The sequence below is a fragment of the Mus musculus genome, chromosome 2, assembly GCF_000001635.26.
Source record: "Mus musculus strain C57BL/6J chromosome 2, GRCm38.p6 C57BL/6J".
NCBI classification, from domain to species: Eukaryota; Metazoa; Chordata; class Mammalia; order Rodentia; family Muridae; genus Mus; species Mus musculus.
Genome location: NC_000068.7, coordinates 6,256,335 through 6,271,381, shown reverse-complemented (window position 1 = coordinate 6,271,381; position 15,047 = coordinate 6,256,335). Strand labels below are relative to the sequence as shown.

At 45.5% G+C, this 15,047-nt stretch overlaps 3 long non-coding RNA genes across 3 annotated transcripts in view; 1 reads left to right on the top strand and 2 right to left on the bottom strand.

Moving 5' to 3' along the window:
• Positions 1–15,047, bottom strand: part of A230108P19Rik (RIKEN cDNA A230108P19 gene) — a 128,361-nt gene that overhangs the window by 50,230 nt on the left and 63,084 nt on the right. The window lies entirely within an intron of this gene.
• Gm13383 lies at positions 8,352–14,519 on the top strand. Its single transcript, XR_373972.4, has 3 exons — positions 8,352–8,633; positions 14,137–14,188; positions 14,339–14,519. It is a non-coding gene; the product is annotated as a predicted gene 13383 (long non-coding RNA).
• On the bottom strand, positions 10,645–14,544 carry Gm46730. Its single transcript, XR_001783226.1, has 3 exons — positions 14,517–14,544; positions 11,673–11,769; positions 10,645–11,076 (listed from the first exon to the last, which is right to left on the bottom strand). It is a non-coding gene; the product is annotated as a predicted gene, 46730 (long non-coding RNA).

Sequence of the window (15,047 nt, the reverse complement as noted above, 5' to 3'; positions counted from 1 at the left end):
AGATGTGGCTATACAAGCCTGTATCCCTGGACTGAGGGGTAGGGACAAGCACACCCTAAGAGCTTACTGGACAGCCAGTCTAGTCAAAACACTAAGCTTCTGGACTTTGTCTCAAGGGAATAAGGCTGAGAACAATAGAGGTCTTCTAACTGCATGTGTATCCATGTGGCACACACACATAATAAAAGAAGAAATGTATGCTTGGTGGAGGAGAGCATCATGGGAGCCACAGGTCACAAGGAGAATGAACACACACGTTAGATCCACATTGGTGCTGGAGGCCTGGGAGGACCAGTGGTAGTTTTGCTGATGAATACGAACACCCAGGAAGCAATGTATACACAGGGGCTCTGGAGTCCTTGCTCTATGCTGGCTTGTGCTTAGAATTACACCTCATAAGGGATTTACAAGTCATTAAACTTATCCCAGAGTCATCGAGCCTTCAAAGCAAAGAACATTCCGTCATTACACAGAATCACACAAGTGACTACCTTCTTCCATGTGGAAGAGAAGACAGAGCACAGAGATGATCACTACCACAAATCAGAAAGACACAGAGAATTGCAAGACACTTGCAGATACCCAGAAGTCAACGTAGGAACCTTTAGCTTGGTTAGTGCTTGGCTAGAGATGAACCAGTTTAAGAGTTAAAAATCTTCAGAGGCTCCAGTCACACCGGGTCTCACGCTTTTGTGAGTTTTACTCTCTGGAGCCTGGCCACTGGGACCTCCCAGTGAATATTAGAAGAAATATCTGTGCTGGTTCTGGCAAGAAGGGAAAGGAACCATTTAGAAACACACCAGTACATTCTGTTTCCTAACAAGGCCTGCCCTGAGGAGAACTTTTGTTTTGTTTTTGAAGACAGGGTCTCCTCGTGAAGTTCGGGCTAGTCTTCAACTCGGAGTGATACTTCTGTCTCAGCTTCCCGAGGAGAGACTATTTAACCATTGTGCAAGCTGCCCAGGTTTCTCTAGAGCCCGAGGGACTACAAATCCCCCATTTCAATCCCCTCTTGATATTCCCCCACTTCTTAGGGTGTCCAAATTGAAAAATACTTGTAGAGGTCACAATCTGGGAACACTGTCTCCCTAAAAGACAATGAATGACCCCATACCAGCTATAAAATATTTCCCCTGCCCACATATCTCACTACCATGTTATTAAAGGCCTAGCTAGCATGTCTATCTTTCAACCAGAAATTAGACAACAGACTCACAAGTCACATGCCCACACTCACACATGGTCCACACTCACACCCGGGCGCACACACACACACAAGCACATGCCACACAACCGAGAAAAGACAAAGAGTTCCAGAACAGGTCAGACACGTGGCAAGATCATGGAGGTTATCTGATCAGAAACATAAAATTGTGATTCATACACCGAGAACTCTGTGGTGGCTATAAAGAGCTTTCCCTAAGAGGCTGATATGACAGAGGCTTGGTAGCAGCTAATAAAAGTGATCAAATACTGAAGGCTGTGATTTCGTCAATGGATGGAGCCACTGATGAAGTCATAACTCAACAGCCTTTAGCAGGAGATGGTTGGAGGTAGGGCCTAGGTGGAAGCAGTAGTAGGTAGGTCAAGGGGAGGCGCGTGGGGGCCTGTTCCAGTGAGTCTTGCTCACAGTGGAAGGCGGTTGGTACTAAATCTAAGCGATCCCCTTTGAGATACCTCAAACTTTCTTTACTCTTATGTGATAAAAAGAGTGGAGAGGAGCCAGGGCTGGAGAGATGGCTCAGCCATTAAGAACACTCACTGCTTTTGAAGGTGACCCAGGTTTGATTTCTAGCACTCACAGTCACTAACGATCCTCAGTAGCTCCAGTTTCTGGGGACCAGAAGCCTTCTCTGTGTGTTGTATTAATTATTTAACACTACTCCAATCTGGCGGCTCAGATTGCTCACCACCCGCCAAAATGCTCAGGATGCTAGGATGAAAGACAGACACACAGCAGCCTTCTCCTAATATGCCTTAAACTTCACGATGGCTGGACCACTCCCAAACTTTCACATTGCTAACTCCTCCCCTCCAATACTCCTGAGTTATTACTAAAATCTAAATTCCATCTTTGCTACCCGAGACCCAAATGGGCGGTTGGGGAGGGGGGCTGTGCTCTTACCTCTCCACCGCTCAAGCTTGAGCTCTCTGCTTCCCGCACATGACGATTCTAAAGCCTTCCTCTTCTCTTGATTCTCTCGCTTGGGAGACTTAAGTCCCACCTCTGTCTCTCTGCCCAGCCATTTGCTGGCAACTTTATTTACCAATTAGACCCAACTAGGGGCAGGGCCCTGCGGCGTCTTACACGTAGATGTGTGAATTCCCGTGTACTTAGGGGACCCAGTTAACATAACGTAAGCAATAAACCAAATCTGCAACATCTGTGGCCTCTGTGGATACCAGACATGCACGTAGTACACAGACATCCATGCAGGCAAGACACTGATAGACATAAAATGAAAATAAATACATCTTTAAAATCTTTAAAAAGAATAATGATAAAGTTCTGACAAATCTCAAAAACAGTCTAGTAAGGGGGAGCAACATGAGGATTTGTGTGGAAGACGACACGGATGGTTTGTGGGGAGGCTGCTAAGACACATTCATTGGGAGCTGCAGGATGCCCAGGAAAGTGTTGCTGTTGGTGTGACATGTGGCTGGATGAGAATAAATGTGACCATGCAGACACACCCGACAAAACCTACACAGATTCAGAGCTGCTGCCGTACAACCACGGAGTTACCTGGAGAGGATGGTAGCAACTTGGCGGCTGCCAGAATTGTCTCACTCCTATCTGCAAAAACTCACAGGGTAAGAATTCATAAACAGTGGGACTGTATTTCTCACAGCATGTTTCTCTCAAGCTGGGGAGTTCAAGATGATGATGCCAGGGACTATGGTGTCTGGTAAGAACCATGGTCTTGGCTTTCAAAGGTAGTACTTTCAACTCTGTATCTTTCAAAGGTGACAAAGCCCAGGTCCTCATCGTTGGGGAGATGGAAAAAGACATGAGTCCTTTTATAAAAGGCCCTCATGTCCTCTCAGGAGGTCCCTAAAGTAACCCACCAGGAACCCGCTCTCATGCTCTCATGACTGAATCCCTTAGAGGCCCATCTCTTAATAATACAGTAGGAATTAATATTTTTCTACACCCATAGAATTACTTTCACGATGAGGATACATTCATGTCTCTCTTGTGCAATGAAAACTAATCTGAGGAGAGTGGAAAAGATAGGAACATGACATCTGTCTTCCTTAGCCGGATATGTGCTACAGATGGGACTGGCTGGGGAGCTACATGCTGGGAAGGTATGACTTCTCCCCCGAGAAACTGGATGAAAGTGCTGTCCCTCCTGGTCTCCACTTCTGAAATGGGCTCCTGTCTCTTGGGTCGCATCTCTGTTACCTGGGAGGTCCAGCTCTGTTCCAAACAGGCATGACATTTCAGCCCTATACCCACAGCCTCTGAATGAAGAGTGCACAAGCCGACGCTGGAATCACTGGACTACTGCGTATGTAAATGCCTTTGAAAAGTGACACACTTCCCTAAGTGAACAGAGTCTCACTGGCATATGATCATCCACACTACAGCAGTGACTCAACGTCAGGTCTGTGTTGGCCTCTGTCCAGTGTGGAGGTGGGGTTTGCTATGCAGCAGACACAGGCCAGTTCATTTCTACACAGCTTAACTTCCCTGTGCCGTTGGCATCTGTGGTTTTAGAACAGATTACTGAACTGGCGTTTTAACGAGTCCCCTGTGAGAGACTCTGTGAGTGACAAGGGCGGTGAGACTCTACCATCACCCTGGACCTGAGAAGTGACAGACATCGAAGGTAAAGCCAGGTCAGACTGGAAAACAAATAAACCAAAAACAAAGCACGCGTCTGGGGACAGGAAGAAAGGTGGGAATCCAAGAAGATTGGGTATCAGCAGGGTACTGCTTCCCCGGGAGATTTTTCTTCATGCTGCATCTTCTGCCTTTTTGTTTTTCCAGCTGAGAGGTTAACAGGAGGAAGCCTAGACAAGCCCTACATCTGCAGAGAATGTTCGGCATCGAATATTAACCACATTTCAAGCTTCTATTTCCTTTGGAGAGAGATAAAACATTTTCTTTTCATATCAATCCAACTAATGTGCATGTAAAAAATAATTTGCTGGCGGTGATTATAGTCACAGATGCTCTGAGTCAGGCAGCACCTTCCTTTCGTCATTAATTTAATGAATGGTGACTTCTACAGAGGGTCATGTGGGATTACGGTCTTGGCTCTCTGAAATTATCATAAGAAAATGTGATCAAATACTTAATCCCAAATCTCACTGTAACAATCAGAAGTGTGTGTGGTGCTTGTGTGTGTTTGTGTGTTTGCGTGGGTACGTATATGTGTGTTTAAATGTGTGTGTGTATGTGTGTGGTGTTTGTGTGTGTGTATTTGAATGTATATACGTATGTATGGTGCTTGTGTGTGTTTATATGCCTGTGTGTATGTATGTGTGTTTGTGTTTAAATATGTGTGTATGTATGTGAGGTATTTGTGTGTATGTGTGTGTTTGTATATGTATGCATATTTGTGTGTGTTTGTGTGTGTTATCTATTACAATCAATCACTGAGATTCTTAGAAGCAAAACAACCCCAAGTAAAATTCTCTTGTTTCTGTTGCTGATTCTTCTAGGTCACACACAGAGATAACAACACACTCTCGCATATAAATCTGTTTGGAGCTTTTCCTAATGGAAGTGTTGGAGAAACGTCTGTTGATTCTTTCAAGATCTCTTTGAGGTATTCCCTTACTGACACCTGTTCAGACCTCACTAGCCAACCAAGGTTCACAACCCAGCAGCCTCCACTGTGCAGTGAGGTTTGGTTAGAACAGGAGACTCTGCCACAACAAAACTTCCATCACAGCATCCCCAGCTGTGACTTACCACAACAAGCTAAGACTCCTCTGTCTGGCTTTCCTGGATTGCAGGATCCAGCGCCTCCAGCTTGTCTCATCTTTGTTCTCCCTGACCTGGGTGCTGGCCTTGACCCCAATATTTTGTTTCCTCCTTAGAGTCTCTAACTATGGGCATCCCAGGAAGAACACTCCTCTTTGTGGCCTTCACGTCTCTGCCTTGACCAATTCAGGTCCCATCAAAAGTCTCGCTTTCATCCACCATCCCTGTCTTCAGCCACTGAAGTCAGAAACACACCCATCCAAACCCCTGTTCTCAGAAGCAGCGGACTAGCTGGAGATTGGGGGGAGGGAAATGACAAAAGACACCCCCACCCCCACCCCTTAGCAACTGAGGTCAACTACTTAAGAGCCAGAAAACACAGGAAACAAACAAGAACTTCCTGGGTTAAACTGGTAAAGACTCCCTTTGCGTGGAACGATACTTCTGGATGCATTCGCACTGGGTACTTTCTTCACAGCTGTGACCAAATACCTAAGAGAAGCCACTCAAGAGAGGAAGGGTGTTAGCTCATGGTTTCAGGGGGATTTCAGTCCAACACGGTGGAGTTCACAGTGGCAGAGCATCAGGAAGCAGAGAACAAGAATGGAAGTAGAGTTAGCTGTTAGGGTCCTCGAAGGCTTATCCCTACTGGTCTACATCTGACAGCTAGCACCAGGTTCCCAAGATTCCAGAACCTCTCAAAACAGTGCCACAAGCAGGGACAAGTGCTCAAACACTTGTGCCTGTGAGGGACATTTTACATACAAACCAAAATAGTGAGTAATGGTAAATCCACCAAACATGTATGAGCAAGTCACACATTCACTGAACATGCATCTAATGAGTGTCTTTCAGGCACTTAGGATACACCGATGAATAAAGACATAACTCTTCCGAGAATTTACACCCTAGTGCTTTGGCAGGGGTGTAGGAAACAAAGCATATGCAAAGTAAGTACATATACTTAGAGCATATTCATTGGATGGCAAATCTACTTGCAAAAGAAAAAAAGAGGGATGGGACGAGCTTAAGGTAGCAACACAGGGAGTGCTGCAGAAGGGTGGGGATTGCAATGCTAAAGAGCCAGGTCAGGGAGGCTGCACCACAGAGGTGAGGGAGTTGGCCTTGGTATCTGGGGGAACAGCATTCCAGGCAGCTGTGGAGAGGGAGCTGGCATGAAGGAGCCCAGTTCGTCCTGTTCTCTTTTACAATCTCAGTGCAGACCCTTCATTCTTTTCATGCTTCAGTAAAGAACATCAGGGCTTCTGAGTGGTTTCCTTCTTCCTTCCTTCCTGATACTCTGCATGTCATGTCGGTGGACCTGACTTTCCAGCTACAACACCGTATCCTGAGGTGAAAATGACAGCCAGCCAGGAAGGGAACAGAAACACTGGACTGCAGCTTGCCAGCATCTGCTCTAAAGCAGGTCTCCAGGGAGACTCCTCAGACACCTCTTTTGGGTTGGATACATAGCTCAGTAGCCAAGCAAATGTTTCCACACACAAGACCCTGAATTCTGTCCTCTGTGCTAGAAGGGACATGAGCATCTGTTAACAGATTGATGGCCCATGTGACCAAAGTCTTTGGTTCCATTTTGGAAGCGTTTTCTCCAATTGATTTCATGATATTTGTTGATGTGACTAAATACTCGAGAAGCTTCAACCTCAAGAAGGAAAGGTTTCTTTTCCCCATGGTTCTGAGGACGCAATCCAACCTGGTAGAAAGGCATCAATGGCAGGAGCATGAGGGGTCTGGTCACATTTTGTCAACAATCAGGAAGCAGAGGAAGATGGGAGCTGGTGCTCAGTTGGCTTTCTCCTTTCTTACTGTCCCTTATTCAGTCTGGACCTTGGCTACTGAGAAGGTGTCACCCACATCCAGTGTGACAGATAACTTCTCTAGAAACATCCTCACAGACACACCCAGAGGTGGTATGTCTCCTAGGTGACTCCAGATACATCAAGTTGGCAATGCGGCTATCAGAAGATTCCTATAAATAGAAATGAGTATACTACAGAGAAAAGTAAGAACTATCCACTAGGGACTCTGATGGAAACTCGCTAAGTCTATGAGAGGAAGGAAGATAGTGTTGACAGGGGGAAGAAGAAAGGAGGCCAAGAAGCCTAAGATGCACTGCCAGAATGTGCCCCTGGGACTCTGATAAGACTGCTTCATGTTGCTGCGGGCTCAGGGAGATTCAACGTTCAAAGACAATCTTAATACAACGTCTGCTGAGTGAGAGATACCAGACACACCCAAGGCCAGACATTGCTGCACTTTACCTTAGAAATAAAGCTGCGAGTATTGGTTTTCACCATATGGAAGATGCTCAGAAAGTAGACGGTGGATACAAGTTACAACTTTATCTGCCCTGGTTCTTGGTGAGCTGTTATCATCCAACTGTGTGCAGTCTTTCAAAGACCACGGCAGAGAAATTTACCCAACCAGAGTCACCCTACTTCCTTAATTAGGTCAAATGTTACCTTAGCCACATGAGATGAAATTGTTATTTCTGTAAATGAAATAGGGAGCCCCAGCCTTTTCTTCAGGGTTCGGCTTTCTTGATAGGCTTATGGTTTACTTTTGTCTTTCACCCTGAAAATGCTGTCTTCTGCAGGACGCACTTCAGTATAACACGCCACAAGCACAGTCACCCACCCTCTGTGGCCTTCCCTTACATGCTGTGTCACTGGTACTGACAAGGATGGCTGACAAGGGATTTTTGACCAGGATAACAGAGAGGAAGCCACATGACCCTAGTCACTAGGGATGATATTCATGCAAAACCCAGAAACTAGAACCCAGAAATAACAGCTCAGGAGTTACACTTGACCTGCCTATTGTCTTGTCTTATATATCGCATGGGATAAGAATACTATCTATGTTTTTTTAATGATTTTCTAAAAATAAGAAATTGGTGACATGTGAATATTATTTATAATTCAAATTTCAATTTCTATAAGCACTTTGACCGGGCATAGTCATCCCAACTGCTTACATGCTATTGGTGGTAGCTTTTGTACTATATAACAGAGTCTGGTTGTTATTATACAACTTGAGCTGGAGAGATGGCTCAGTGGTTAAGAGCACTGACTGCTCTTCCGGAAGTCCTGAGTTCAATTCCAAGCAACCACATGGTGGCTCACAACCATCTGTAATGGGATCTGATGCCCTCTTCTGGTGTGTCTGAAGACAGCTACAGTGTACTCAAATACATTTTTAAAAAAGATTACGTAGCCAACAAATTCTCGGGCTGGCTAGCAACAAATTCTAGCAGTTGCCTAGTACACACGGGGCTCTTGACTTAATCCTGGAACTCAAAGAAAGAACAAAATCTAAATTAAAAACTGTATTTTATATTTACTTGTTTTGAGGTGCTAGGATTCAGTCACAGCTTCCCTCACAGTATGAGCAAGGCCCTGTCACTGAGCTCCGCCCCTTTTCTAAAATCTAAAGCATTTGCTCTTGGGTCATTCCTAAAAGTTTTGCTGACCCTTGAACTGCACAGTGGAGAGAATTGCTGGGCACAATGGAAAGCAGGAAAAGCCCAGCCAGGGTGATCTGTGGGAGCCCCACTGTCCCCTCCCTCAGGAACTGAGATGACACCAAACAAGCCTTCTTGAGAGCGATTGGAGTAGACACACTGTATGTGCTGTTCAGAGGCCCAGAGGGGGGACAACTCACAAGCTGGCAGGTAAGGGTGTGTCATCACATTTTACAGAGACTCACCCCACTTAGATTTTTACTAATGTTCTTAATGTTTTACTATTTGTGTATTTTTCTATTAAATTAAAAAATAGAGGGTGTGTGTGTACATCCATTTATGTGTGTATTCATGTGTATGTGTGTGTATGTGTGTGTTCATGTGTATGTGTGTGTATGTGTGTATGTGTGTGTATGTGTGTGTATGTGTGTGTATGTGTGTGTATGTGTGTATGTATGTGTATGTGTGTGTATGTGTGTATGTGTGTGTATGTGTGTATGTGTGTGTATGTGTGTATGTGTGTGTATGTGTGTATGTGTGTGTATGTGTGTATGTGTGTGTATGTGTGTATGTGTGTGTATGTGTGTATGTGTGTGTATGTGTGTATGTGTGTGTATGTGTGTATGTGTGTGTATGTGTGTGTATGTGTGTGTATGTATGTATGTATGTATGTGTATGTGTGTGTATGTGTGTATGTGTGTGTATGTGTGTGTATGTGCATGTGGAGACTATATATCAACCTGGGTGTCTTCCTTGGCTGTTCTCCACAAAGATTTGTTTTGTTTTGTTTTGTTTTGTTTTGTTTTGTTTTGTTTTGTTCTGTTCTGTTCTGTTCTGTTCTGTTTTGTTTTGCTTTGTTTTGTTTGGGGGGAGGTGTACTTGTTTGTCTTTTTTCGTTGTTAATAATGTTTTCTTGAGTCAAAGTCATGCTATGTAGCCCTAGCTGGCCTGGAACTCGCTGCGTAGATCAGGCTGGCCACACAGAAATCTGACTGCTTCTGTCTCTTGAGTGCTGAGGTTAAAGGTAGGTACCACCGCAAACGATCGATCTTCCCGTCTCCTACCTATTATTAGGAATACAGGCACACACCACCACAGCTAGCTTTTTCTTGACTTCTGAGGATTGAACTCAGGTCCTTATGCCTGCAGGGCAAACGTTTACTGAGTCATCTTGCCAGCCCTGTTTTCCGATTACCTTGAAATGTTTCTTTAAATCCATTTTTCCATGTAGCAACTGCCTTCACTCTCCAGTCATGGGTCCTGATGGCTGAAACAGGGTGACATTTTCCTACAGTGCTGGCTCATTATTTTGCTCCTGGAATTGCAAATCCAAGGATCAAATGACTGAGTGTGTGTATACCACAGAGGGGAGAAAATCCCCCCAGAGGTGCCTTGGAACAAAGGAACTCAAATAACTTCAAAACCACGTCGCACAATCTGGACGGTTACGGGACAGATGGGACGCCCAATTGTTTGATTCTATGGGCAGAACAGAGGAAGGAAATCATTTCAAATGAGATTATGTTCTTTCCCCCAGTTCTTATTATGAGCCATTCCTGAAATGAGCTTTAAATATCTCAGCCCCTTTCAGGCGGATGCCTGGGATTCTGCAGGCAGGAGCATTGCAGGGAAGTGGCTCCATTGTGCAGAGGCTGAGAGGCCGGGCTGGATGAATAGTGAATCCCTGGGGGGCCCTTTGGCTGGGTGAAGAATCGAGCTCTGAAGCACAGCTGTGTGTGTTAGGAAGGGGCTGGTGTCTTTAAAAAGCTATTGTGCCCCATAAACACATTAATTAAAGAGTCCCTTTTTCCCCAAAAGACATTCATTGAAGTGAATAAAAAGTCTTTGGCATTCTTTGCCCAACAAGAAAATGATTGACAACCAGCTACTGCAAGGAGAGGAAAAATTATCCAGGAAATAACGAGAGTCTCTTCGAAATAAAGTCATGCAATAGCTCTTCATTTCTAGGCAGAAATTTCAAATTATTTTATTTTTAATTGTGTGTGTGTGTGTGTGTGTGTGTGTGTGTGTGTGTGTGTGTGTGTTGGAACATGAGTGTGGTGCCCACGGAGGCCAGAAGATGGGGTTGGAGCTCCCTGAGTTGAAGTTACAGGGTGTGTGAGCCACCTAGCACAGGTGCTAGGAACTGTACTCAGTCCTTCTACAAAGAGCAGTACGTGTTCTTGAGCACTGGGTCTTCCCTCTAGCCCATCTATGCAGAATTTTCCAAAGGGAGTAGTCTGTATCATTTAATCTCAGACCCTGAAGAGCAACAGCAACCAACAAAACAAAACAAAACAAACAACAACAACAGTCAAAATATAAAGTTTCACCCGTGGTCTCTAGTTTTTATAGTTTGAAGCTGAAATGTTCCTGCAGATACACAAGTTTAAACACCAACCAGTGGTGCTGTTTGAGGACATTGTGGTACTTGGGGACAAGAGGGACTCCTGGCAGAAGGAGGTTACCAGGTCTTGAAGGTATCTGCCTCTGGTTTCATCCTGTGTGGGGTGCCTCCTGTCTTCCACCACCTTGCCAGTCTCTGTCACACCCCGATGCTTTTCTTCCATCATTACCTGAAAGCTCTCTGAAACCATGAGCCAAAATCAACTTTCCCTCCCTTGTTTACACAAGGGATTCTGGTCACGCCAACCTGAAAGGAACAAATGCATTACCTAGTTTGTCCAGGTGGGTGAGACGGACAAGGCGCGTGGCCATGTGGGTTGTTCAACGCCCTCTGAGTCCCAGATCCTGTGCTTTCCTGACACTGCCATAAAGAAGTCTCATGATACCCTGAATTTTCCTAACTTTCTGCTCCCACTCTGCCATCTCTGCAAACGGCACTCTCAGCCGCTGACTCACTGAACCACAACATGGGATCCCTCTCCAGTTCTGCCTTTTCTCCCAGGTCTTGCATCCAATTTACCAGTAAACTGTAAACTCTGAGGATTGCATCTCCCACTGAGATCTCTCAGACTATTTCTCTGTATAATCACTGTTACATCCCAAGCAGAGACCCTGACCTCCCCTCTGTACTAAGGCAATATCTCCTATGTGAGCTTCCTTCTTCTGGTCCATCTTGAGAGCCATCACGATTGTGTTAACAATAATGCCTCCTAGAAGAATAAGGTCATTATTGTTCTGTTTAAGATCCTCTTGGCCTCTCACAGCCTTTAGCATCAATGTCGAGCTCTTTGCTACAACATACAAACTGTGCATCAACTACCCCGGCCATTTCTATAGCTTTACCTGAGTATAGATTTTCTTTTCATTGTTCTAGATGCATTTATGTCCAACAGTCTTTATGCTGCATAGTGTTGTGTCATCTGACACAAGCTAGAGTTACCTGCAAGGAGGGAACCTCAATTGAAAAAAAATGTCTCCATAAGATCCGGCTGAAGGGCACTTTCTTAATTAGTAATTGATGGGAAAGGGTCTAGCCCACGGTAGGTGGTGCCATCCCTGTCCTTGTGGTCCTGGGTTCTGTGAAAAAACAGACTGAGCCTACCATGGAAAGCAACCAGTACACAGCACTCCTCCATGACCTCTGCACCAGCTCCCACCCCCAGATTCCTCCCCAGTTTCAGTTCCTGTCCTGACTTCCTTCGATGATGAGCAGTAATATGAAAATGTAAGACAAATAAATATTTCCTTCCCAACTTGCTTTTTGGTCACAGTATTTCAATGCAGCAATAGAAACCCTAACTGAGACTGTCTTCAAACACTCTCATTCCTTCCTAGTCTATGTTTTCAGTTCCTTGTGCCAGTAAAGTTCACCTACCACACTCCAGCTTATAGCCCATACATAGCACATTCCTGCCATCCACTTTCTTTTCATTTTCAGGGTTGAGGGTTAAACTAACCATCTACATTGGAGTCCAGCATGGTCCCAGATAGTACCCTTCTTCTCTACCAAAGTTCTTAGTCCAGAGAAGACTTACTAGGTGTCACCTTTATTATCAACAAAATTAATATCAGGTACTGTCATATATATTTCTTAAAAACAAGCATTTTTCATAATACTAAGACACTTGATTCAAAGACACTTATGCCCAGCCACAGAGAGAGCTGTATTGAGTCAACAGCCAAGATGAAGAGCCTAAAGCTTCACGTAGGTCCTCGGTCTCCCTGTGTTCTCTAAAACTACCTATTTATAGGTCTGTCATCCTTATGAGTCCCCTCCCCCTAAAGAGAAGAAGCATCGTGGGAACACAAGCCATGCCTGACTTTGAGATGTTTTTGTTACCACATCCCAGTGGCTAAGGATGGCACACGTTGGACATGAATTACTAGCTACAGTGGGAATTTCAACATCATGAAATCCAAAGCAGTGGACTAAACTGGACATGCCGCACACACCCGGGAGACCCAGTCCCAGAGAGTTCTGCCTTTCCTCTTCCTCAAAAGCCTGTCCCCACAGGAAAGTCATCCAGCTGAGGACAACCTTTCCCTTTTTTAACATTTTAAAGACAAAAAGCATCTGTCCGGTGCAGACTCTCCATGACTTCAGGGTGAACTAGTTTAGTTCATGGCACCGTACGTAGCTTTGAATCCTGGGTGACAGAAAGGACAAGTGGACATTAAGTTTGATCTTGTTTTAAAACCATTACAGCTTCACTTAAAGGGTCACTCTTCCAAAAAGACTGAAGCAAACCCCATATGACACACATGTGGTACAGACCCTTTCGCAGGTTATCTGAGACAGTAATGTAACTGACACCATCCACTCTCTGGCTCTGTGTGGTGTTTAAGCTTGGGATGCTGCAGAGAATGAGGAAGGAAGGGCTCACATGTAGGACAGGCAGCCCATAGGGGACATCTAACCTACCCTGATTGAGGACAGCAGGAACAGCATTATTAATATGTAAGTCACAGCCCAAATGAAACTACCGTCATTCCCAGGACAGAGCCAAGCACAGCCAGGCTCTGAGCCCTTCCTCACTGGAAGGGAACCGGAATAATCAGGGAAGGTCTCCGTCTCTGCTACTGAGAAATCCCAAAGAAACCTTCAGGGCTGGGCCTAGATGTCAACGTGCAGAAATGGATTTATGATGGTGTATTTAAACATAAATCCTCAAAGAACTACCATTGGCCCACCATGCTGCAAATGCCTATCTAACCACTCAGTGTCCTTTAACATCTGCTGCCTTTCGATGAGGACTTGAGATTAATGATGACCTACCTACCCCTTCACCTAACTGCCCAATAAAGGGAGAGAATCTGTGTGTGTGCATGGTGGGATACTTATCTAAGATCATGCCACGGTGGAGCCTTGCCCCTAAAACAAAACAATATTACAATGGTACGTTCTCTCTCTCTCTCTCTCTCTCTCTCTCTCTCTCTCTCTCTCTGTGTCTGTCTGTCTGTCTCTGTGTGTGTGTGTCTTTCTCTCTGTCACTCTTTCTCTCTGTCTCTGTCTCTCTCTGTATGTCTATCTCTGTGTGTGTCTGTCTCTCTGTCTCTGTCTCTTTCTCTCTCACTCATACACATACAGAAAGAGAGAAAAAGAGAGAGAGAGGCAAGGATGTGGCTGTCACCCCTCCCAGGCACAGTCTGTGTTGAATGCAGTCGTCACTTCAGTAGGTGTCTGTTTGGTAAATGAATAAGCAGATGGCAATGCACAGGGAGACAGAAATGGCATCCACCTCCAGAACTGGAATGTGAGGCTTGATCCTCCAACTGTGAATTTTACGAATTTCCTGCTGCCTGCTAGGTCCCTGCCTTTCTCACTGGAGCCTGGAAATATGGAGGCAAGAACTTGGAAGGTAGGGAAACAGTGCCTGAAATGGCATAGGGTGGGGTGGGGGGAGGGTGGGGAGGGGTTGGGAGCAGAGGAGAGGTAGGATAGGGTGGGAGTCAGGGAGCTGAAGACAGGCAATACAAGGTTTCCGGACCCTGAATGTTCTCTGTTCCAGAATGGGACGGTGTTTCCTGTTAAGTCCCCCTGCACATTACTCATTGTGAGAAAATCTAGAAGCTTCCTCATCTTCTAGAACCCTCCTCCGAAAGAACTCCCTTCCTGCTGCACAGGGGTAGGAAAAGAGCTCGCCTTGCCTCGATCTACAGCATGCGTGGAACAAGAAAAGAATCTACCATTGCAATCACAGGCCTGCTTCATCGTGATGTCAAACACTTGGTCATCTCTGTCTACAAGAGAACGAGGCTGGGTGACATCACAGAGGCCCCGCCCAGCCCCTTTTACAAGAAGCCTCCAGGTGAGCCTGTAGGCCAACGCTCTTTTGTTCTGGGCACCAGAGGCCCACGTCAAACCCATGCTCTGCCTGTTCCCTCTGAGAGGGAAAAGGAGAAGGTCACATGTCATCTGAGCCTCACGCCTCAAAATCCTACCCAATCCTGAATGCTCCTTCGCTGCCAAGCAGCTCTGGACTTGGAGAACCCTGGGAAGCTGCAGGGCTTTGGGCCAGGCATGGGGGAAATCCTTTCATTCTTTACTTCTTCTCTTCTTCTGGACATGACCCATTAAAACAAAACCCCAGCGCAGTGGGTATGTGTTTACCGATGCTATTTTTAAAGCCCTCTAGGGAAGTGGTTTGCTAGCACTCTAGGGCGGGCTGTGAGCAGAAGTGATTTCACGTGTCCTGGGCTGGGAACAAAGGGGCGGCT